A 22,608-nucleotide genomic window follows, 5' to 3' on the forward strand; every position below is an offset into this window, starting at 1 on the left:
AAGGGGACCACCGAGTGGTCGAGTTAGGAAGGGGGCCTCATCATCATTATCCCCTCCCACTTCTCCAGCCAGGCAACTGGGAGCTGGACATCCCTGGACCTCGACGAGGGACCCTCAGGTACATACAAGGAGGGGCGCACACCTGCTCCACAGGGTGGGGGCGACGCAATGGCTAACGGCCAGCACACGGGACCAGTGATCCCGGGCCACATACAGGCCAACCCCAACATGGGATGTGGCACCCCGTGGTGCCGCACCAGCGATACCCAGCACCCGCCCCCAGTGGACAGTGCCACAAGCCGCATGGGGCTGCAGCTGGTCAGTGATGGACAGCACTGGAGCCTGCATACCACAGGCCAGGAAGGGCCACCTTCAGGAGACACCCCCAGGCTGGGAGGCCCAGCCCATGGGGGACGGGTCGGTGCCCCGTGGGGGGTCAGTGTCCTTTGGCGGGGGCCAGGGGGTGGGCTCGGGCAGGTGGGCCACAACCTGGTCCCCTCCACCCAGGGCACACTACTGACATGCTCTCCTCCTCTCCACACAGCCTCACCATCCGTCCCTCTTCCCCGAGAGACCCCCCGCAGCCCTCGAAGGTGCCCAGACGCCACCCCAGTCAGTGCACCATCAGGGCCATGGCTGGAGGGCCCCCCACCAGGCCAAGGAGGACCCAGCCAGCCAGCGCCAGGCTGAGGTGGCCGAGCAACACCTGCGGTTCGCCCAGGCCGACCTGGACTGAAGGAGGACAGCCTGGGAGAGGCTGCTGACCATCCTAGAGGACATTAGCAACACCCTCTGGGACCATACGGCCACTATTGCCTGCCTCCTGAACCCCCAGCAGCTCCCACCACTGAGCTTGCCCCTCCGCCCCCGCTAAGCCTGCTCCCCTAACCCCACCGAGCCTGCCCCCTCTGCTCCCACTGAGCCCAACCCCACCAAACCTGCATCCTCCGCCCCCACTGAGCCCGCACCCTCTGTCCCCACCAGGCCCACTCGCTGGCAATACCTGCCGGGGCTACCCTCACCCTCTCCTCCCCACCGGGGACACCGCATCCAGGGAGGCAGGGGCTCCAGGGGCTCACGGCCCACCACTCCTGCCCCGGAATGAGTGCCTCACCCCCCTCCAAGTTAGGTTTTCCTGGCCCCCTCCAAATTAGGTTCCTCCCTCCCCTCTCAAAATTAGGTTTCCCCCTGTACATAGTTACCAACAAAAATACTTAGATAAACGTTTCTTTTATTGTTCATCACTCCGTGCTGTGCTCCTCAGGGGGACGGTGGGCCATAGATGTGCGGCTGTGGTGCTGGTGGAGGTGGAGGTGGCGGGGGTGGGGATGGTGGGTGGCGAATGTGCGTGGGGTGGGTATGCTTGCAGGTCAGAGGGCCTCCTGGATGCATTGGCCATCCTGGTGTGCCTGGTGGATGGGACGCGGTGCTTTGCATCCACCAGGGCCTGGAGCACCACCGAATGGTAGCCCTTTCGGTTGACGTACTGGCTGGCGCTGTGTGGCGGGGTGCGGATGGGGATGTGTGTGCCATCCAAAGCGCCAATGCAGTTCGGAAAGCCCAGGTCCTAGAAGCTGGTGATGGTGTTGTCCAGATCCCCCAGGCAGATGACCCTATGGAGCAGCATTGCGTTGATGGCTCTGATGACCTGCAGTGGGGGAAAGGGGACACGTGCTCTAGTGCAGCTGTGGCGGCTGTCTCCCCCCGTCTCGGGCCCGTTCTGCCCCCCTCCCATCCAGCCCTCTGCCCCATCCAGATCCCTGCCCCATCTGGCCCCTTGCAGCGGAGGGTTCCCCTTGCCCCAGCCCCCGCACCCACCCACCCCCCCTTTCCTCCATAAGTACAGCCCCGAGTGGTCTTGCCCACCCCGAACAGCTGTCCCACGGAGTGGTTGGAGTCCAGGGTGGCCAGCTTCCAGATGGCGATTGTGACTCGTTTCTCCAGGGTGAGGGCTGGCTGTATGCAGGTGTCCTGGTGCCAGAGTGCAGGGGCGAGCCAGTGGCAGATCTCGCTGAAGGTCTGCCTCAAGATGCGGAAGATCTGCAGCCACCTTTTCTCACCCCACTCCCCTAGCACCATGCGTTCCCACCAGTCACTGCTGCTGGGGTGGGTCCAGAGGCATCAGGGCACCTGGGGATGTGGCCAGGGGGACAGCCCTGCGGCCCCGGGGGAGACCACCCAGCCACCTGATGAGATCGGGTGCAGCTGCAGCGATGGTGCACAGCACTGCCAGCAGAGCCTCCATGAAGAGGGCGTCCTCCTGCAGGAGCTGTCACTGGACCTCCATGGTGGGCACGGGTGGGCTCTGCTGGGCTGGGAAAGGCTGGACAGCACTCAGCTCATGAGGAGGGAAGGGCGGAGGGAGGGGGCCTTTAAAGGAGGAGGCTGGCTGCAGCCCCGGAAGGGCTTGTCAGCTATGGGACCCCGTCCGTGGCATTTCCTGCCTCCCTTCTTTCGAAAGGGCTTGGAGCCATGTGGACGCTCTCTTTCCAAAGACCTCGACAGCACTTCGAAAGAGTGGATAGAAGTGCCGATCCAGAAAATGGCGGTGGGTGCGCCCTTTCGACGGCCGCTATTTCAACTGCCAAACTTCGATTTTCACCCTTTCGAAAGGGCACTCACGTGTAGACACAGCTCTTGTGTAGCTGGTGGGAATAGTCACACATTTAAACAAAGATTGTAATTTGCTAAATCGAGTCCTTAATCTTGGAAGTACAAATAAACAGTAAGCTAAAAGCCAAATATGTGTCTCCCATTGCAGGGGGGTGAGAAAGGGCGGAAAGGGTTTGGGACTTGAAAAAGAGCTGAAGTGTGACTCCACTCCACCTACATTCAGTACAGTGTGTTCTTTTCCTCCACTGGCAAGGAGGCAGGAAGAACTGCTCCAAAGAGAGCAAAACAATGTACTTGCCTCTTAGGGTATGTCTGCAGAGCAAAGTTAGTTTGAAATAACTTTGCTAGCATCTGCACAATGCAACCGCTATTTTGAAGTAATTTTGAACTAGCAGTTGGCTTATTTTGAAATAGGCAAACCTCATTCCATGAGGAATAGCGCTGATTTCAAAACATCTCTTTCGAAATAGGGGCTGTGCAGACAGGGACTACAGCCTATTTTGAAATAAGACATCATGGCTACATCTACACGTGCAGCCAACATCGAAATAGCTTATTTCGATGTTGTGACATCGAAATAGACTATTTCGATGAATAACGTCTACACGTCCTCCAGGGCCGGCAACGTTGATGTTCAACTTCGATGTTGCTCAGCCCAACATCGAAATAGGCGCAGCGAGGGAACGTCTACACGTCAAAGTAGCACACATCGAAATAGGGATGCCAGGCACAACTGCAGACAGGGTCAACGGGCGGACTAGCGCTTCCGGGGCAACAGCTAGCCGCTCCCTTAAAGGGCCCCTCCCACATACACTCAGCCTGCACAGCACGCGGTCTGAGGAGCCATATAGGCACACAGACCCCGAGCACCGCAGTCATGGACCCCCAGCAGCAGCAGCAGCAGCAGCAGCAGCAGCAGCAGCAGCAGCAGCAGCAGCTAGAGGTCCACCCAGCCCTCCCGGCAGGAGCAGGGCTTGCCCTGGCTCATGCCATGTTGGGGGCAGCTGAGCACCTTCTTGCCCCAGGGGAGGAGATGCCCCCAGGGCAGCAGGGCTCAGCCCCTACCCCTGCAGCACCCCGCCCCCCCCCCCCGCCTCACACGCCGGCGGCTGTGGAGCTACCCCACCAGCACCAACTGGTGGGAGCGGCTGGTGCTTGGGGAGTGGGACGACGACCACTGGCTCAGGAACTTCAGGATGACCCGCCAGACATTCCTGGAGCTGTGCCAGTGGCTCACCCCCGCACTCAGGCACCGGGACACTGCCATGCGGCGTGCCCTCCCGGTGGAGAAACGGGTCGGCATCGCTGTCTGGAAGCTGGCCACTCCGGACAGCTACCGATCCGTGGGGCAGCAGTTTGGTGTCAGAAAAGCCACCGTCGGGGCTGTCTTCATGGAGGTAAGAGAACCCACAGGGGGAGGCCAGGTCAGGGCAGGGGAGCCAGAGCAGGCCAGGGTAGGGCAGGGCAGGGCAGGGGGGCCAGGGCAGGGCAGGGCAGGGCAGGGCAGGGGGGCCAGGGCAGGCCAGGGTAGGGCAGGGCAGGTCAGGGGGGCCAGGGCAGGCCAGGGTAGGGCAGGGCAGGGCACGGGGGCCAGAGCAGGGCAGGGCAGAGCAGGGCAGGGCAGGGCAGGGGGGCCAGGGCAGGCCAGGGTAGGGCAGGGCAGGGCACGGGGGCCAGAGCAGGGCAGGGCAGAGCAGGGCAGGGCAGGGCAGGGGGGCCAGGGCAGGGCAGGGCAGGGCAGGGCAGGGGGGCCAGGGCAGGCCAGGGTAGGGCAGGGCAGGGCAGGGGGGCCAGGGCAGGGCAGGGTAGGGCAGGGCAGGGCAGGGGGGCCAGAGCAGGGCAGGGCAGAGCAGGGCAGGGCAGGGCAGGGCAGGGGGGCCAGGGCAGGGCAGGGCAGAGCAGGGCAGGGCAGGCCAGGGCAGGCCAGGGTAGGGCAGGGCAGGGCAGAGCAGGGCAGGCCAGGGCAGGGCAGGCCAGGGTAGGGCAGGGCAGGGCAGGGGGGCCAGGGCAGGCCAGGGCAGGGCAGGGCCACGCACACCCTGCTCACCCCTCATTGGGGCTGTCCCATGTGCTTTCTCTGCAGGTCGTGCGTGCCATCAACGCCATGCTCCTGCACAGGCTCATGAGGCTGGGGGACCCACAGGCCACTGTCGCCGCCTTTGCCACCCTGGGCTTCCCCAGCTGCTTCGGGGCTCTGGATGGGACTCACATCCCCATCCGTGCCCCGCACCACAGTGGAGGCCGATACCTCAATCGGAAGGGCTACCATTCAGTCGTCCTGCAGGCCTTGGTGGACAGCCGGGGACGGTTCCAGGACATTTACGTGGGCTGGCCTGGCAGCACCCACGACGCCCGGGTTTTCCGGAACTCGGGCCTGTGCCGCCGGCTGGAGGCGGGGACCTACATCCCCCAGCAGGAGATCCCTCTGGGGGACACCACCATGCCCTTCTGCATCATTGCGGATGCGGCCTACCCCCTCCGGCCGTGGCTCATGCGCCCCTACACAGGCCACCTCTCCGCCAGCCAGGAGCGCTTCAACGAGCACCTGAACCGTGCGCGCCAGGTGGTGGAGCGCTCATTTGGCCGCCTCAAGGGACGCTGGCGATGTCTCCTGACCCGCCTGGATGCCAGCCCCAACAACATCCCCCAGATTGTGGGTGCCTGCTGCGCCCTGCACAACCTCGTGGAGAGCAAGGGGGAGAGCTTTCTTCAGGGCTGGGCCGCCGAGGCCGGCAGGGCACACGTGCAGCCACCTGCTGCCCCCAGTCGGCAGGTGGACCCAGAGGGGACCCGGGTCCGGGAGGCCCTGCGGGCCCACTTCGAGCAACAGGCGGCAGGGTGAACTCTGTCCAGGCCCCCTACTGCCCGCCCCTTCTTGCCCCACACTCCTGCCCCAACGCCCACACCATGGAGCACCCCACCGCCCCCCCCCCACTTGTCCAGGAGAAATGACAGCACGAACTTGTGGGTGAACGTAAATGTTTTTTTTGTCTTAACGAATTTTTTTTTTTTTGTATATAAAATCAGGTATATAAAATCATGAATGGTGTGGAGAAAGTGAATATAGAAAAATTATTTACCTTTTCCCATAATACAAGAACTAGGGGACACCAAATGAAATTGATGGGTAGTAGGTTCAAAACTAATAAAAGGAAATTTTTCTTCACACAGCGCACAGTCAACCTGTGGAACTCCTTGCCCAAGGAGGCTGTGAAGGCCAGGACTCTATTAGGGTTTATAAAAGAGCTTGATAAATTTTTGCAGGTTAGGTTCATAAATGGCTATTAGCCAGGGATAAAGTATGGTGCCCTAGCCCTCAGAACAAGGGCAGGAGATGGATGGCAGGAGATAAATCACTTGATCATTGTCTTCTGTTCTCCTTCTCTGGGGCATCTGGCATTGGCCACCGTCGGCAGATGGGATGCTGGGCTCGATGGACCTTTGGTCTGACCCAGTATGGCCGTTCTTATGTTCTTATGTTCTTGTAAATAAATAAATATGTGAAACAGAAACCAAAAAGGAGGGACAAACGTTCAACAAAAGCAAGATGTGCACAAATAAAACAATGTACAACAACAAAGCAAAGAACTGTGCGCCATCAACAAAAAAGAAAAGCAGGGAGGAGAACGGGGAGAACTATTTACAGGGGGGGGACGGGGCAAACAGGGGCACCAACATAAAGCAGTCCCCAAAGTCTGTCCAACAAGGGGGGGGGCCACGTCCCAGGCCCTTCGCCCCTACAGCCCAGCAGTGGGCGTGCCTGGCCGGGAGCTCCGCCGGGCCTGCAGTCTGGTCCGCGGCTGGGTGGGAGCGGGCTCCACCGGAAGGTAGCGGCACCGGCGAGTCTCGGGTGGCTCCAGGGGTCCCTCGGCGCGGTGGCCCTCGCGGGGAGGTGGTGGGGCGACGGCGGACGGCCCGGTGACGGCTGGAGCAGCTGGTGGTGGGGCTGCAGGAGCGGGCATGGCGGGCGGTGGCTCGGCCGGCGCGGCATGGGGGGCCAGGTAGTCGACCAGCCGGTTGATGGTCTCCATATAGGCCCCCCATGCCTCCCTGTGCCAGGCCAGCGCCTGCTCCTGCAGCCGGAGGTGCTGCTCCGACACCTCCAGCTGCCGGCGGAGGATGGCCAGCAGCTGGGGGTCCATGGCCGCCGCCGGTAGCAGGCGCGGGGTCTGCCGTCTGGCCCTCCGCGGGGCCGGTCGTTCCTCGGCCGAGGGGCTGCCCTGGAGTGAGGGTCCCGGAGGGCTCTCCGGGACAACCGAGGCCTCGCCGGCGCTCTCTTCCGGTCCTTCGGATGGTGCAGGTGCAGGTGCAGGACACAGGAGAGGAGGGGGGAAAGAAGAATGGAGACAGGCGTTAGTGTAGGCCCCGAGCTGTGGCCTTTGTCCCCCCCGCCCTGTGCTGCAGGTTCCCCATCCCCGTCCCCGGGAGATGCTGCTGTGATGGATGGGGTTCAGGGGTCCCCCTGCCCTGCACCCCGACCCTGGTGGGAGCGACTCTCACTTCACCCCGCAGGGTCTGAGAGCAGGAGAGGTTTCTTAGGCCACAGATGGCCAGTTTCTGGCAGGAGTGACAGCACCAGCTGTCGGAAGAGACAGTCCTTCCAACCCGTCGTGGGGAGAGGACCCCAAGGGGGGCCCCTCTGGGATGCAGCTTTCCCCCTCCTCAGGCTGGCTGCCTACCAGCTCTCCCTTCCCCTAGCCTCTACCTGTGGCCCCCGCCCTCGCCCCCCAATTCCAAGCCAGCTCAGCTCCTCCCCCCTGTTTGCTCAGGGCAGAGGTGTCACCTGCCAGCTGTAGCGCCAGGATCCTCCTTTGGCCCTGGGAGCTCCTCGGCTTGGGTGGCTCATATGTAGGCTGAGTCTCCCTTTGGCACTCCCCCCACTCCATCACATGCTGCTGCTGCGGGGTGTCCCACCCCCTCCGCCCGGGGGCCCCTCGAGGTTCCGCTCCCCCCTGCCCCGGGGATGGGGCATGGCACTGTCATGCGGGGTAGGGGGGGGCAGGGGCTGATGGCTGCAGTGCTGTGAGGGCCATGGCCCTGGTGTCCTTGGGGCCATGGCCATGTGAGCGTGTGGGGGGCCCTGGACACATCTCTGTTACCCCCGCCCCTCCAGCCCCGAGGTGTCCACCAGAGAGGGGTACCTACCTGTGGGTCCGCTCCCACGGTCCGGAGATCCCCGGGGGTCGGAGGCCCTGCTGCTGCTCCGGGATGGCAGGAGGAGGATCTGCAGGCTGGATTCTGCGGAGGAGGAGCCCCCCTCCTCCTCCTCCTCCTCCTCCTGCCGCGATGTCCCGGGGATGGCCTCCGGGGGGGGCCCCCGGGGTGCGGGGCTTGCCTCCGGGTCGGACTCCGGCTGCAGGGCCTGCTGGGGCTCATCAGCCGAGGTGTCAAGGGTGGCCGGAGGGGAGGAGGTGTGCCGGGAGCCCAGGATGTCCCTGAGCTCCCTGTAAAAGGGGCAAGTGACGGGGGCGGCCCCAGATCGGCTGGCCGCATCCCGGGCCCGGGCATAACCCTGCCGTAGCTCCTTGACCTTACTCCGGACATGGTCCGGAGTGCGGGCAGGGTGACCTCGGGCAGCCAGGCCGTCGGCCAGCCGAGCGAACGCATCCGCGTTCCGCCTCTTGCTCCCCATTACCTGGAGCACCTCCTCCTCGCTCCAGAGCCCCAGCAGGTCCCGCAGCTCGGCCTCCGTCCAGGAGGGGCCCCGCTGCCGCTTCCCAGACTGGCAGGTCTTCTGGCTTGGCTGGCTGCCCTGGCTCCCCTTGGGGGGGGTCCCCTGGGGGCGCTGGGGGGGCTGCTGGGCAGCCATCGCCGGTCTCAGGGGCTGAGGGCTCGGCAGGCTGCCCGCGTGTGCAGGCTGCAGCCTGCACGTTGCCTCAGCCTCCTGCAGTCAGGGCGGGGGAGGGGACCTTTAAGGGGCCGCTCCACGCGGCCACCAGTGAGCTGAGGGGCTGGAGAGAGCGTCTCTCAACCCCCCAGCTGATGGCCGCCATGGAGGACCCGGCAATTTCGACGTTGCGGGACGCGGATCGTCTACACGGTCCCTACTTCGACGTTGAACGTCGAAGTAGGGCGCTATTCCTATCCCCTCATGAGGTTAGCGGCTTCGACGTCTCGCCGCCTAACGTCGAAGTTAACTTCGAAATAGCGCCCGACGCGTGTAGACGTGACGGGCACTATTTCGAAGTTGGTGCCGCTACTCCAAAGTAGCGTGCACGTGTAGACGCAGCTCATGTGTCCAGTGGGTCTATTTTGAAAAAGGCTGTATGGTGAATAGGCACTGTATTTCAAAATGCATTTTGTGTGTAGCAGTATTATTTTGAAATAATCACTGGAACTGCTTATTTTGAAATAATGCTGCTGTGTAGACTTACTCTTAATCTGCCTACAGCTACAATACAGCCCTAAAAGTACTCTCCAAAGACTAGCATTGTCAGGAAGCTGTACCTGTCTTTTATGCCTGATTTAAATTCTTTTTTATTCCTTTTAAAATCCAAAAGGAAATGAAAATGTAACAATGAATCAATATAACATTATGGTCCTGAGATCAAGAACTGTAAAAATCAGGAAAATACAAAGGTTATGTCCTTTTGGAAAGGGCATGTTAACGAGGGAGTTCAGAAGATGCTAATGAGGCGCTGACATAAATATGCGGCGCCTCATTAGGATAATGGCAGCCACGTGCGATTCAAAAGTGCTGCTTTTGGAATGCATGCCATGCATGTAGACAGGGGCTTTCAAAAGGACCTCTGGATTTCAAAAGCCCCTTCTTCCTAAAACCAAAGCGCCACTTTCGATCAGATCAGACCTGACTTGTTTTTAACTCTTTTGATAAGTACTGTTGATACTAGGCCATTTCCACCTTGCTGAATAGACCTCGTCAGCTCTGGCCCTCCCTCTTACTAGGACCCCACTCTTTAACTATGCCTCTGAAACCACCCCCCCACTCATGCATCTGATGAAGTGGGGCTTTGCTCATGAAAGCTTATGCTCCAAAATATCTGTTAGTCTATAAGGTGCCACAAGATTTCTTGATGGTCCCATAAAGTTTGTTTACAGCCACCAGTCTTGGCTCTCAATGTTCTATGCTGTTATTTAGCTGTAATTTATCTCTAAATGTCTTCTAAGAGCCCAGAAAGCAATGGAAGCATTATTAATATGCTAGAAAATATTGACCTCCTGTTGTCTGGCAAATTCCCTCATCCAGCACTTGTGAAATGTTAACATTTTTTCTTTAGTAATGTATAATACTGTAAAATACACAGGATATTCAGTGTTGCTAATTTAATGCTGCGGGAGCACTATGTATGACTACTCGACCTCGTAACTCTTACTTTGGAGACAGTAGAACTAATTTTTTGCATGTGAGGATTTTAGATTTGAGGATCTGCTTCTCTGGAATCTGACAAATGATACTTTGTTTTTCAGTTTGCGCTACCAAACAATTCCTTTATTATCAAAGAACTTTTCACAAAATCATCTTAGAGGATACATACAAAGGCTCAGAACAAACCTCTTTCATCCTACTTCCTACTGGAGAGAAAAGTGTAGTGTTTCTAGAAAATATTCTGTTTTGGCATCATTTGAAAAGAAAGCTTAATTAAAACTATGATTTTTCTCATGTAGAGAAATATTCAAATAGTGTTTTAGGAATATGTATGCAAGTGGAGGCCATGAAAAATGCTGATAGATTTTGTGTCAGTCTGTTGGTGTTTTCAGCAACTTTAAAAAAAAGAAGTGGAAATGGGGAGAAGTCTGATGATTATTTTGGAATCAGTAAGATAGGAAATCTAAATGAAACCTACCCCTTGTGTGAACAAATGCTTAAATCCTTATATTGCAATAGTAGCAAGGTCACATTCTGGGTTTGTCTAGACTGCAAGTGAAAGTGTGATTCAGCATGGACTTGCAACAAGAGTATATAATTAGGTATCATGGCCTAGGAGAATTGTGGTTTTGCACTTGCCATTATCAACAAAAAACAAAGAAAAAAACTCAAAGAAAATGAATGAATTGTTTGTCTTGCCTGCTGGAACCCATGTCCCTATCTATGTTTCTCAGTTTGGAGTGTCCTGATAAGATCACACAGAGACAGTGCGTGGTATTCTTGAGTACCTTGTAGAAATACCACAGAAGGCATTCTATATATGACTGTGAGACTAAAATACAGTGTCCTAAATGGGGAGCAAAAGTCTATGGGAGTTATTTCTTATTTCAGGAAGTTAATCCAACAAAAAGCTGAAGTGAAATGGTACATCCTGTGGTCGGCTGAAAGCCCATCACGGACTGGAAAGGGTTTAATAGTCCCATAGCTTTCGTGATGGTACAATAGACGTACCCAACTATTAGTCAGAGGAGTGGGACTAGGAGGTATCGGTTGATAACTTAATGGATATATGGGCCAGGAACTACATTGAAAGGGAGGAACTATATTGTGCAGAAGCACTATTGTGAAAGGGGCCTCAGCTGGAGCCTGCAAGAGAGCAGAGACTCAAGCAGCTCATTCTGAAGAGCCAGTGCTTAATGATGGAATGTAGGGAGAAGACTCTGGAGTAGCTGGCAATGAATCTTGAAGACAAAGGCTAGAGAAAGGTAGATTTGTTGAGACTCTGATTACTAGTTTGAGGTTTTATTGCCCTGGAGGGTCTTGGACTTGGATCAGCCTGATGGCTACATTGTGCACAGAGACAGATGACCTGGAGGTGGCGCTGGAAATGCAGATTCTGGCAACATCAAGCTCTGATGCAAGAGGTACTATAATGCTAAGTGTCCACAGCACATCACTTCAGACTAACCCTTCTCCAGGCCTCCTAAATAGTCAGACAATTTTGGGTGGAAATTTTGTATGTCCGGACTGAAAAGCATCCATGCCGTTTTGGCTACTAATGCTTATGTATTTAGAGGGTGCTGTCTCTGCACCCTCAAAGTTGCTTGCACTTTCCAAGAGGGATTCAGTGTCAATCAAGGATGTAACAGAGAGAAAGCTGTGCTAGTCTATACACTATCAAAACAAAAAAACAGTCAAGTAGCACTTTAAAGACTAGCAAAATAGTTTATTAGGTGAGCTTTCGTGGGACAGACCCACTTCTTCAGACCATAGCCAGACCAGAACAGACTCAATATTTAAGGCACAGAGAACCAAAAACAGTAAGCAAGGAGGATAAATCAGAAAAAAAATGATCAAGGTGAGCAAATCAGAGGGTGGGTGGGGGGATGTGTCTGAGCAGATAGCCTTCAACTGCTGTTCCTGCTAGTGGCCAGGTACTGAGTGAATGTGTCTAAAGAGTGACATCTTCTGCCTGGTGTGTGGGTGAAGATTTTAGCTCTATGCTGTACATGTTAATAACATCAAGAATAAAATAAAATAAAATAATAATTTGCCTTTCTTTAGCATCTACTACACTGAGGCTTCAGCAAGCTTTATAAAAATGAATTAAGCAGGCCTTCCTCTATTTCTCTAGGAGCTGCAGGTATGCACTGCCTCCAAATATCAGACCACTAATTTAGGTACTTAAGGATGGACTTAGGTGTTTATCCTTAGGCATTTTCACTTGCGAATTTTGGCTTAGGTAGTTTTATTAAGCTTGCCTGTGATAAAAGTCTCTTCACAAATCTTACATTCACTCTGTCAGTGCTCTCTTTCTCCTCTGCATGAAGTCACATCTTTGTCTCAGCACTGAGGCATCAGAACTTCATTCCTCTTTACAAATGTATTGCATCTTTTAATATTTATGTACTTATAAAAAGAGTAGCAGAGTACTATAGCTACCAAAATTGTAGTAAGTGCTTCAGACACTGGAAACCAATTAGGAGCATCAGAATATACCACAGTTCCTCTCCAGTCGAGGATTCTTCAGCCCAGTGACATCAGTGGTCTGGCTGGGAACTGGCTGGGAGTCCAGTGGCAGAGGAGCTGGCAGCTGGGAGCCTAGCCAGGGCCAGGAGCAGAGCTGATTTGGTGGGTGAGCTCCAGTGGCTGGGAGTGGAGTCGGTCTGACAGCCAGGGCATTGGCAGGCAGGAGCCCTGTGACTGGGAGCCCAGCTTGGGGGTGCAGGGAGAAGGGAGCTGGACCAAAGCTAGTCTGGCAACCTGGATCCCAGCTAGGGTCAGGAGCATAGATGCTCTAGCGACCAGGGGGCTGACAGCTAGGAGCCTAGCCAAGGCCATGACTGGAGTTAGTCCAGTGGCTGAGCCTGGTGGCTGGGGCTAGCAGCAGAGTCAGTGGCTATCAAGAGATACCGACCAGGAGGCTAGCAGGCACCTGGGAAAGCCCAGAAGCCAGCAGCAGAAAGTCTGGAATTGACCTTTCATGGTCCAAAAAACTCCCTCGTTTGGGACAAGTCAGGTCCTGAATGTGCTGGACCAGGAAGGTCCAACCTGTATATAATCCAGGGAGGAATTACCAATAGACATTCTTGGTGTGTGGCATCTCAGCAAATTATATCACTGATGGGCTACGTCTACACGTGAAGCCTACATCGCAATAGGCTATTTCGATGAATAACGTCTACACGTCCTGCAGGGCTGGCAACGTCAATGTTCAACTTCGACGCTGCGCAGCCCACATCGAAATAGGCGCTGCGAGGGAACGTCTACACGCCAAAGTAGCACACATCGAAATAGGGATGCCAGGCACAGCGGCAGACAGGGTCACAGGGCGGACTAGCGCTTCCGGGGCAACAGCTAGCCGGTCCCTTAAAGGGCCCCTCCCAGACACACTCAGCCTGCACAGCACGCGGTCTGAGGAGCCATAGGCACACAGACCCTGGGCGACACAGGCATGGACCCCCAGCAGCAGCAGCAGCAGCAGCCAGAGGTCCACCCAGCCCTCCCGGCAGGAGCAGGGCTTGCCCTGACCCATGCCATGCGGGAGGCAGCTGAGCACCTCCTTGCTACACCGGAGGAGGAGCTGCCCCCAAGGCAGCAGGGCTCAACCCCCAACCCTGCAGCACCCCGCCCCCACCCCCGCCTCACACGCCGGCGGCTGTGGAGCTACCCCACCAGCACCGACTGGTGGGAGCGGCTGGTGCTTGGGGAGTGGGACGACGACCGCTGGCTCAGGAACTTCAGGATGAGCCGGCAGACATTTATGGAGCTGTGCCAGTGGCTCACCCCCGCACTCAGGCACCAGGACACCGCCATGTGGCATGCCCTCACAGTGGAGAAACGGGTCGGCATCGCTGTCTGGAAGCTGGCCACTCCAGACAGCTACCAATCCGTGGGGCAGCAGTTTGGTGTCGGCAAGGCCACCGTCGGGGCTGTCCTCATGGAGGTAAGAGAACCCACGGGGGGAGGGCAGGGCAGGGGAGGGGGGCCCAGGCAGAGGAGGGCAGGGGAGGGGAGAAGAGGGGAGGGCAGGGCAGGGGAGGGGAGGGGAGGGCGGGGGAGGGCAGGGCAGGGCAGAGGAGGGCAGGGCAGGGGAGGGGAGGGGAGGGCAGGGCAGGGCCACGCACACCCTGCTCACCCCTCATTGGTGCTCTCCTATGTGCTTTCCCTGCAGGTTGTGCATGCCATCAATGCTATGCTCCTGCACAGACTCGTGAGGCTGGGGGACCCAGATGCCACCATCGCGGCCTTTGCCACCCTGGGCTTCCCCAATTGCTTCGGGGCTCTGGATGGGACTCACATCCCCATCCGCGCCCCGCATCACAGTGGAGGACGCTACATCAGTCGCAAGGGCTACCATTCTGTGGTCCTCCAGGCCTTGGTGGACAGCCGGGGCCGTTTCCAGGACATTTATGTGGGCTGGCCTAGCAGCACCCACGACGCCCGGGTTTTCCAGAACTCGGGCCTGTGCCGCCGGCTGGAGGCGGGGACCTACATCCCCCAGCAGGAGATCCCTGTGGGGGACACCACCATGCCCCTCTGCATCATCGCAGATGCAGCATACACCCTCCGGCCCTGGCTCATGCACCTGTACATGGGCCATCTCTCCGCTAGCCAGGAGAGCTTCGACCAGCACCTGAACCACACGCGCCAGGTGGTGGAGCGCTCATTTGGCCGCCTGAAAGGACGTTGGAGATGTCTCCTGACCCGCCTGGATGCGGGCCCCAACAACATCCCCCTGATTGTGGGTGCCTGCTGCGCCCTGCACAATTTGGTGGAGAGCAAGGGGGAGGCCTTTTTCCAGGGCTGGGCTGTGGAGGCCGGCAGGGCCGACGTGCAGCCACCCGCTGCCCCCAGTCGGCAGGTGGACCCCAAAGGGACCCGGGTCCGGGAGGCCCTGCGGGCCCACTTCGATGATGAGGCCGCGGGGTGAACTCTGCCAGGCCCCCCACTGCCCACCCCTTCCTCCACTACACTCCCTGCCTAAACGCCCACACCATGGAGCACCCAACCGCACCCCACTCCCACTTTTCCTGGACAAATGACAGCACGCACTTGTGGCTGAACTTAAACTGCTTTTTCTTTTAGAACTTTTTTTTTTTAACTATAAATAAAACAAGAACAAACTATATACAACATGTGGAACCAAAGTAATATGTACAAATAAAACAATAGTAATAAAAAAGTTTGTTCACTAACAAAAAGAAAACCAGGGATGATAAAGGGGAGAACTATTTACATGTGGGGGACAGGGCAAACGGGGGGCACAAATTTATAAGTCCCAACTATATACAAAGGCGGGGGCCACGTCCCGGGCCCCTCGCCCCTAAAGTCTGGCACTGGGCGTGGGCGGCCGGGAGCTCCGCCGCGGCCGCAGCCCTGTCCGGGGCTGGCTGGGGGCGGGGCGGACCGGAAGATATGCCCGGCGAGTCTCAGCTGGCTCCAGGGGTCCCTCGGCGCTACGGCCTCGGTGGTGGGTGGCGGGGCAACGGCGGACGGGACGGCGACGTGCGGAGCAGCTGGTGGTGCGGTGGGTGGAGCAGGCAGGGCGGGCGCTGCGGCAGCCGGCGCGGCATGGGGGGCCAGGTAGTCCACCAGGCAGTTGAAAGTCTCCATGTAGGCCCCCCATGCCTCTTGGCGCCAGGCCAGCACCCGCTCCTGCAGGTGCAGGTGGCATTGCTCCACCCGCAGGTGCTGCTCCGCGACCTCCAGCTGCCGACGGTGGATGGCCAGCAGCTGGGGGTCCGTCGCCGTCGGCTGGTGGTGGCGCGGGGTCCGCCGTCTTGCCCGCCGTGGGGCCGGTTGGTCCTCGGCTGAGGGGCTTGCCTGGAGCGATGGCCCCGGAGGGGTCTCCGGGACCACTGATGCGTCGCCGGTGCTCTCTTCCGGTCCTTCCGATGGTGCAGGTGCGGGACACAGGAGAGGAGGGGGGGAAGAAGAATGGAGACAGGCATTAGTGTGGGCCCCGAGCCGTGGCCTTTGTCCCCCCAGCCCTGTGCTGCAGGTTCCCCATCCCCATCCCCGGGAGATGCTGCTGTGATGGATGGGGTTCAGGGGTCCCCCTGCACTGCACCCCGTCCCCTGGTGGGAGCGACTCTCACTTCACTCCGCAGGATCTGACAGGAGAGGTTTCTTAGGCCACAGATGCCCAGTTTCTCCCAGGAGTGACAGCACCAGCTGTCAGAAGAGACAGTCCTTCCAACCCGTCCTGGGGAGAAGACCCCAAGGGGGGCCCCTCTGGGATGCAGCTTTCCCCCTCCTCAGGCTGGCTGCCTTCCAGCTCTCCCTTCCCCTAGCCTCTACCTGTGGCCCCCGCCCTCCCCCCCGCCAATTCAAAGCCAGCTCGGCTCCTCCCTCCTCTTTGTTCAGGGCAGAGGTGTCACATGCCAGCTGTAGCCCCACGATCATCCTTTGCCCCTGGGATCTATTCGGCTCTTGTTGCTCATATCTAGCCTGAGTCTCCCTTTTGCACTCCCCCCACTCCATCACATGCTGCTGCTGCTGCTGTTGCTGCTGCTGTTGCTGCTGCTGCTGCTGCAGGGTGTCCCACCCCCTCCTCCTGGGGGCCCCTCGAGGTTCCACTCCCCCCTGCCCCGGGGATGGGGCATGGCACTGTCGTGTGGGGTGTGGGGGGGCAGGGGCTGATGCACTGCTGTGAGGGACATGGCCCTGCTGTCCTTGGGGCCATGGCCATGTGAGCATGTGGGGGGCCCTGGACACATATGTATTACCCCCCGCCCCTCAAGCCCAGAGGTGTACACCAGAGGGGGGTACATACCTGTCGGTCCACTCCCACGGTCCAGAGATCCCCGGGGGGCGGAGGCCCGGCTGCTGCTCCGGGATGGCAGAAGGAGGATCTGCAGCCCAGATTCTGTGGAGGAGGAGCCCCACCCCCTCCTCCTCCTCCTGCCGCGATGTCCCGGGGGTGGGCTCCGGGGGGGGGCCCCCGGGGTGCGGGGCTTACCTCCGGGGCGGACTCCGGCTGAAGGGCCTGCTGGGGCCTGTCGGCCGAAGTATCAAGGGTGGCCGGAGGGGAGGAGGTGTGCCGGGGGCCCAGGATGTCCCTGAGCTCCCTGTAAAAGGGGCAAGTGACGGGGGTGGCCCCAGATCGGCCGGCCGCATCCCGGGCCTGGGAGTAACCCTGCCGCAGCTCCTTCACCTTACTCCTGACGTGATCAGGAGTGCGGGCAGGGTGACCCCGGGCAGCCAGGCCGTCGGCCAGCCGAGCGAACGCATCCGCGTTCCGCCTCTTGCTCCCCATTACCTGGAGCACCTCCTCCTCGCTCCAGAGCCCCAGCAGGTCCCGCAGCTTGGCCTCCGTCCAGGAGGGGCCCCGCTGCTGCTTGCCAGCCTGGCTGCCCTTCTGGCTGGGCTGGCTGCCCTGGCTCCCCTTGGGGGGGGTTCCCTGGGGGCGCTGGGGGGGCTGCCGGGCGGCCATTGAGGGTCCTGTGGCTGCTGAGGGATGTGCAGGCTGGCCGCGTGTCTGGGCTGCTGCCTGCACGTTCCCTCAGCTTCCTGCACAGGAAGGGAGGGGGAGGGGGAGGGGACCTTTAAGGGGCCTCTCCGCGCGGCCACCATTGAGCTGAGGGGCTGCAGAGAGTGTCTCTCAACCCCTCAGCTGATGGCCGCCATGGAGGACCCCGCAATTTCGACGTTGCGGGACGCGCAACGACTACACGGTCCCTACTTCGACGTTGAACGTCGAAGTAGGGCGCTATTCCTATCCCCTCATGGGGTTAGCGACTTTGACGTCTCGCCGCCTAACGTCGAAGTTAACTTTGAAATAGCGCCCGACGCGTGTAGCCGTGATGGGCGCTATTTCGAAGTTAGTGCCGCTACTTCGAAGTAGCGTGCACGTGTAGACACGGCTATGGAGAGATGGATAGCTGAGTGGGCCAAGCAGTGGCCTGCTAAACTCAGGGTTGTGAGCGCAATCTTTGAGGGTGCCATTTAGGGAAGTGAGGTGGGGAAACAAAGCATGGTGCCTGGTCCTGTCAAGAGTGTAAGGGACTAGACTCAATGGCCTCCCAAGGTCCCTTCCAGTTCTATGAGATGTGAACCTCCCTTTATTACATTATATTGCACTTAACCATTCAGATAGGTGACTCAATCAAGTCTCTCAATGGAAGTTGGATATTTGCTCCGAAAACTGTGTTCCATTTAGTTCTGTGACACTCTCTTACCTAAAAAGAAAGGAAAGGCAAGGTGAATTTCACAGAAGGCTTTAAATTCACCACTTCAGATATTGCAGATCATATTGTAGTTTAAGGTAATGTGAAAGAAAAGAAGATTAGCTATCTTTTTTCCTACCTGTTGGCTTTTGACACGTGGAACACTTTCACAGTATTTCAGAGGGTGGTAAGAAAGGGCTGGAACTGCTGAACAAATTCACCCTAGCCTATAATGATGGAATTAAGATATATTTTTGGAGGTAACTGCTAAATTTAAAAGGAAGTTTGGAAGGGTTTTATGTGGAAGTCTGAATGAAAATTGAGGAATAAGTATGCCTGAGGTGACTTAAATGTAATATTGGGTAAGAAGTGGTTAGATCAGACAGGAACAGTCTAAGGTGGAGGCTAAATCAACTAATAAGCACCAGCTGAGGGCTTCCTTAGGGACAGTGGATATTATTAACATTTGCCTGTTGGCAACTATTGCATCATCCCAGCCCCACTGACTAACTTCTATACAGAAACTCTATTGTTATCTGTCAGGGAGAGTATTTGTGGTGGTTGCTGACCATAATACTCTGTTGTGGCTATATAATTTTGCATGGCATGAATACCAAAATGTGGTATAGCTCTCAAGCAACATTCATTTCAGTTTCACCACCACGGTTACAGCAAGAATGCTAATGCAGATGGTCTGTTTAGTAAAAAAAGAGAAGCTGATGCCAAGGAGGAGTTTAGCTAGATAAAGCTAGTCTTTGCATATCAACATTCTAGAGGTATTATTAAGCATCACTGCAACATTTCAAGAATGTCTTTCTGTTTTTCTTTCATTCGTTGGCAATGTTTAATAACGAGAGTGTTGTCTTGAAAAGTTTAAGAATAAGGATGTGGGATGGTTAACAAGGATACATTTTTAGGGCAAATTTTTCAAATTCAAGCTACATATACAGTAGGCAAAGTAAGTTGACCACAGATATGCAATTCTAGCTACCGCAATTGTGTAGCTAAAACTGACATATCTGTGCTTGGCTAACTTGGCTATCTATACTGGGGAAGGTCGATGGGAATGTTTCCCCCATCAACCTCCCTTATTCCTTGCAACATGCAAGTACAGGGGTTGACTGCAACCCCTGGGAGGTTAATTTCGCACATCCATACTAGACGCACGAAATCGAGCCCTGGAAGATTAACCCTGAGCAGATCAGTCTTCTGGCATAGTGTAAATGTGGCTTTAGGTGTCTAAATTTAGAGTGTGGGATTAATGTTGTGGCTGCTGTAAGATTGCAAATATCACCCCGGTAGTTTTCGTTGCATGCAGTAATCTTCAATTCCCCTCCTTTTATATGAAAATCCCTATATACACATGACCCTTCATGAGGACTAGGATCACACATTAATATATAAGCCGTCTTCCTTGAGCCCAATCAGTTTGGAGTTGCATGCAGGCATATGAAGGGACAACTGGACCTCTGAATTATCATAGTAGATCCTTTCCTGTGATGTTGTATGCATTCCTCTTGGATAGCTGAATATCCTTATTTGGAGTCAAAAGGCATTTTTCCTCAATAGGGACTGCAGAATTTAGTTTTCTTTTTGACAGTGAAAGTTTTCAAAATCAACAAGAAGGCTGATCTGGTAGTGTTTATTCAGGCAAAACACACTAATTAAAAGCATAAAGGCCCACAACTGGATGTAGTGTGTACTATAATGGAAATCATAAAAAAGTTACATTCCTGTTTCTAGACAATACTGATAAATATGGCACGTTTCCTTTAACCAGTCTTTTATAGAAGTTATCCATGTTTGCAGGTGATGACTGCGTGCTTAAGGAATCCCAATAATGTCCTAGAATTTGCAATAGCCAAGAGATAAATAAGAGGAATTCTTGGAAGAATATGGATACAAGATGAACGCATATAGCTTCAGGGTTCCATTGCTGATCTGCATTTAGAGGATCTTAGATTTTTTTTCCTGTGGTAGAAGGGAACTACTGTTTATATGTGTGTGTTGCTTGAAGAGATGCTCCTGACTCGGGGAAGATATAATGCTCTCAAAAATCTTTACCCCCTCATGAGATGAGGATATTCTCCCTAAAACTATACCCTCTGATTCTCTTTATTCTAGGAGGTTTTGGGATTAATTTTTATTTTGATGCACAAAGGTTATTGTTAATGGAAATCGCACACATAAATCCCCCACACTCTGAGATGGTGAAGAATTTACCACTTACTTTCAGTACGTTATATTTCTTTCTCCTCACTAAAGTAATTTTATGAACATAATGCAGGCTGCAGGGCAACACTTCATAAACCAGATGTTTATTGACCTTTGTGACCGCTTCAAGTGTTTTCCTTCTCATTGTTTGAGGTAGGAACATAACAGGTAACATCTGAAGTAATGTGGGAAACAGAGGTCTACAAATGCAGTCACTTTTGGCACTTGTTTCAGGTCATTTTGATATCCTTTGGTTTTAAGAGAAGAGGAGGCAGGGGGAAAAAAAGCATTAATTTGCAATAGGTTTCCAAGACTGGTTGGTAGATTCTATGAATGGATATTTAAAATAGATCTAACTGCAAACAATGGCTCAATAATCCTGCTTCTGCAGTAAAACCTGTTTAGTAAAAGCAATGCTGTGATGCATAGCTTCCGCTTTGTGGTACTTGTTATTCAAAATTGTATTTTGGCCATTGTCATTTAAAAATATTGATTTGCAAGTAATCATTCTGCACTGTGAACTCAGAGAGCCAAATAAATCTGTAATGCCGCTGAAGTTAAATGGATGAACAGCTTGCTTTGGCTTGCCCATTAGGAGTCACTGAGGCTGCTTCTACACTCGCTTCCTCCTGTCAGAGGGGGCATGGTAATGAGGCAGTTTGAAGCAGGCTAATGAGGCACTGACATGCGTATTCAGTGCCTCATTAGTGTAATGGCGGCCACGCGAATTTTGAAGTGCAGACTTCGAATTGCAGTTTGATAGTGTAGATGGGGGCAGCTTCGAAATAAGTGTCCCACTTCAATATTCCCTTACTCTCAATTAGTTCTGTGGGAGTAAGGGAATGTTAAAGTGGGGCGCTTATTTTGATGCTGCCCCCATCTACACTGTCAGTCTGTATTTCGATGTTTGCACTTCGAAATTCCCACGGTCACCATTATGCTAATGAGGCATGTCAGCCCCTCATTACCATGTCCCCTCTGATAGGAGGGGGCAAGTGTAGGAGAAGTCTGAGGCATTAGGTATCAGAGAGGTAGCCAGGTTAGTCTGTATCTTCAAAAACAACAAGAAGTCCTGTGGCACCTTATAGACTAACAGATATTTTGGAGCATAAACTTTTGTGGGCAAAGACCCACTTCATCAGATGTGTGATGGAGGTATTAGGGTCCAGGATGGGACTCCCCACAAACAGAATTAAGATACTATAGAGTAATTGAATCCAAAAAATCATTAAGGGTTTTATATGGGTTAAAATGCCCTCTTTTTCCTCAGTAGTTGAAGTGCTCAGGTTCCTTTATATTTCAAAGCATCAGCAGGCACACTTGTCTGAGCCATGAAGCCAGTGAGCCACCTGGGACTAGGGATTTCTCAACTGTAAATTCCAGGGATGAATATTGGATTAAGGCACTATTATAGTGAATGTCGGCCAAAACCCTAAAGATACAGGAGCAAAAACAGGCAGCAGTTTGCAAGGACAGAGCATAGGCTTCTTCAGGAGAGTATTTCCCTGTGTGCTGTATCTCCAAGCAAGTAGGACTTTTTTTTTTAAAGGCCATATTACACAAATAAAATACCTAGCTCTGTGTCACTGATCCCTGCTCCATGTGGAAAAACTGACTTGTAAAGTCCCAATTTTTGCTTGGCCAAGGAGCAACACTGGATAACTATTTATACTGTATGGCCCTCATAGTCATACTATCTGAATGCTTCACAGTCACTAAAGGATTTTTTCTTATCAGCAACCCTCTATTTTACAATTGAGGAATTAAGGCTGAGGGTGGATTAAGTGACTTGCACAAGGTTACACAGAAAACCTGGGACTAACAAAGAAAAACTGAACCCGAACATCCTGAGTCCTAGTCCAATGCCCTATTCCCTCAATCATACTTCCTTCCTAGCTGACAAACTACTTTCAAAAATTCGTATGGAAAAAATTAGCTTTTTAAATACAGATTTTTCAAAAGTGGCTTCCAATATGGACCCACTAAGTTTAACTTTTCTCTTCTGCAGACCTGTAGACAATAGACATGAAATCCTGGCTTCACTGAAATCCATGGGAATTTTGCCATTATCATTTAAGAATGGATTTTACTGAAGGGCACAAAAAAACAGAACTTACTTTTATTATATTTGTTGCTCTCGAGGTATGTCTACACTATGAAATTAGGTCAAATTTATTAAAGTCGACTTTTTACCACCTGAATTCACAAAGTTGGAGGTGTATGTCCTCACTGAGCACAGAAGATTAACATCTTCAGTAGCGTAACAGCCTTTGACTTTAACGG

This window comes from Carettochelys insculpta, chromosome 2 (genome assembly GCF_033958435.1).
Source record: "Carettochelys insculpta isolate YL-2023 chromosome 2, ASM3395843v1, whole genome shotgun sequence".
Taxonomy (NCBI): Eukaryota; Metazoa; Chordata; order Testudines; family Carettochelyidae; genus Carettochelys; species Carettochelys insculpta.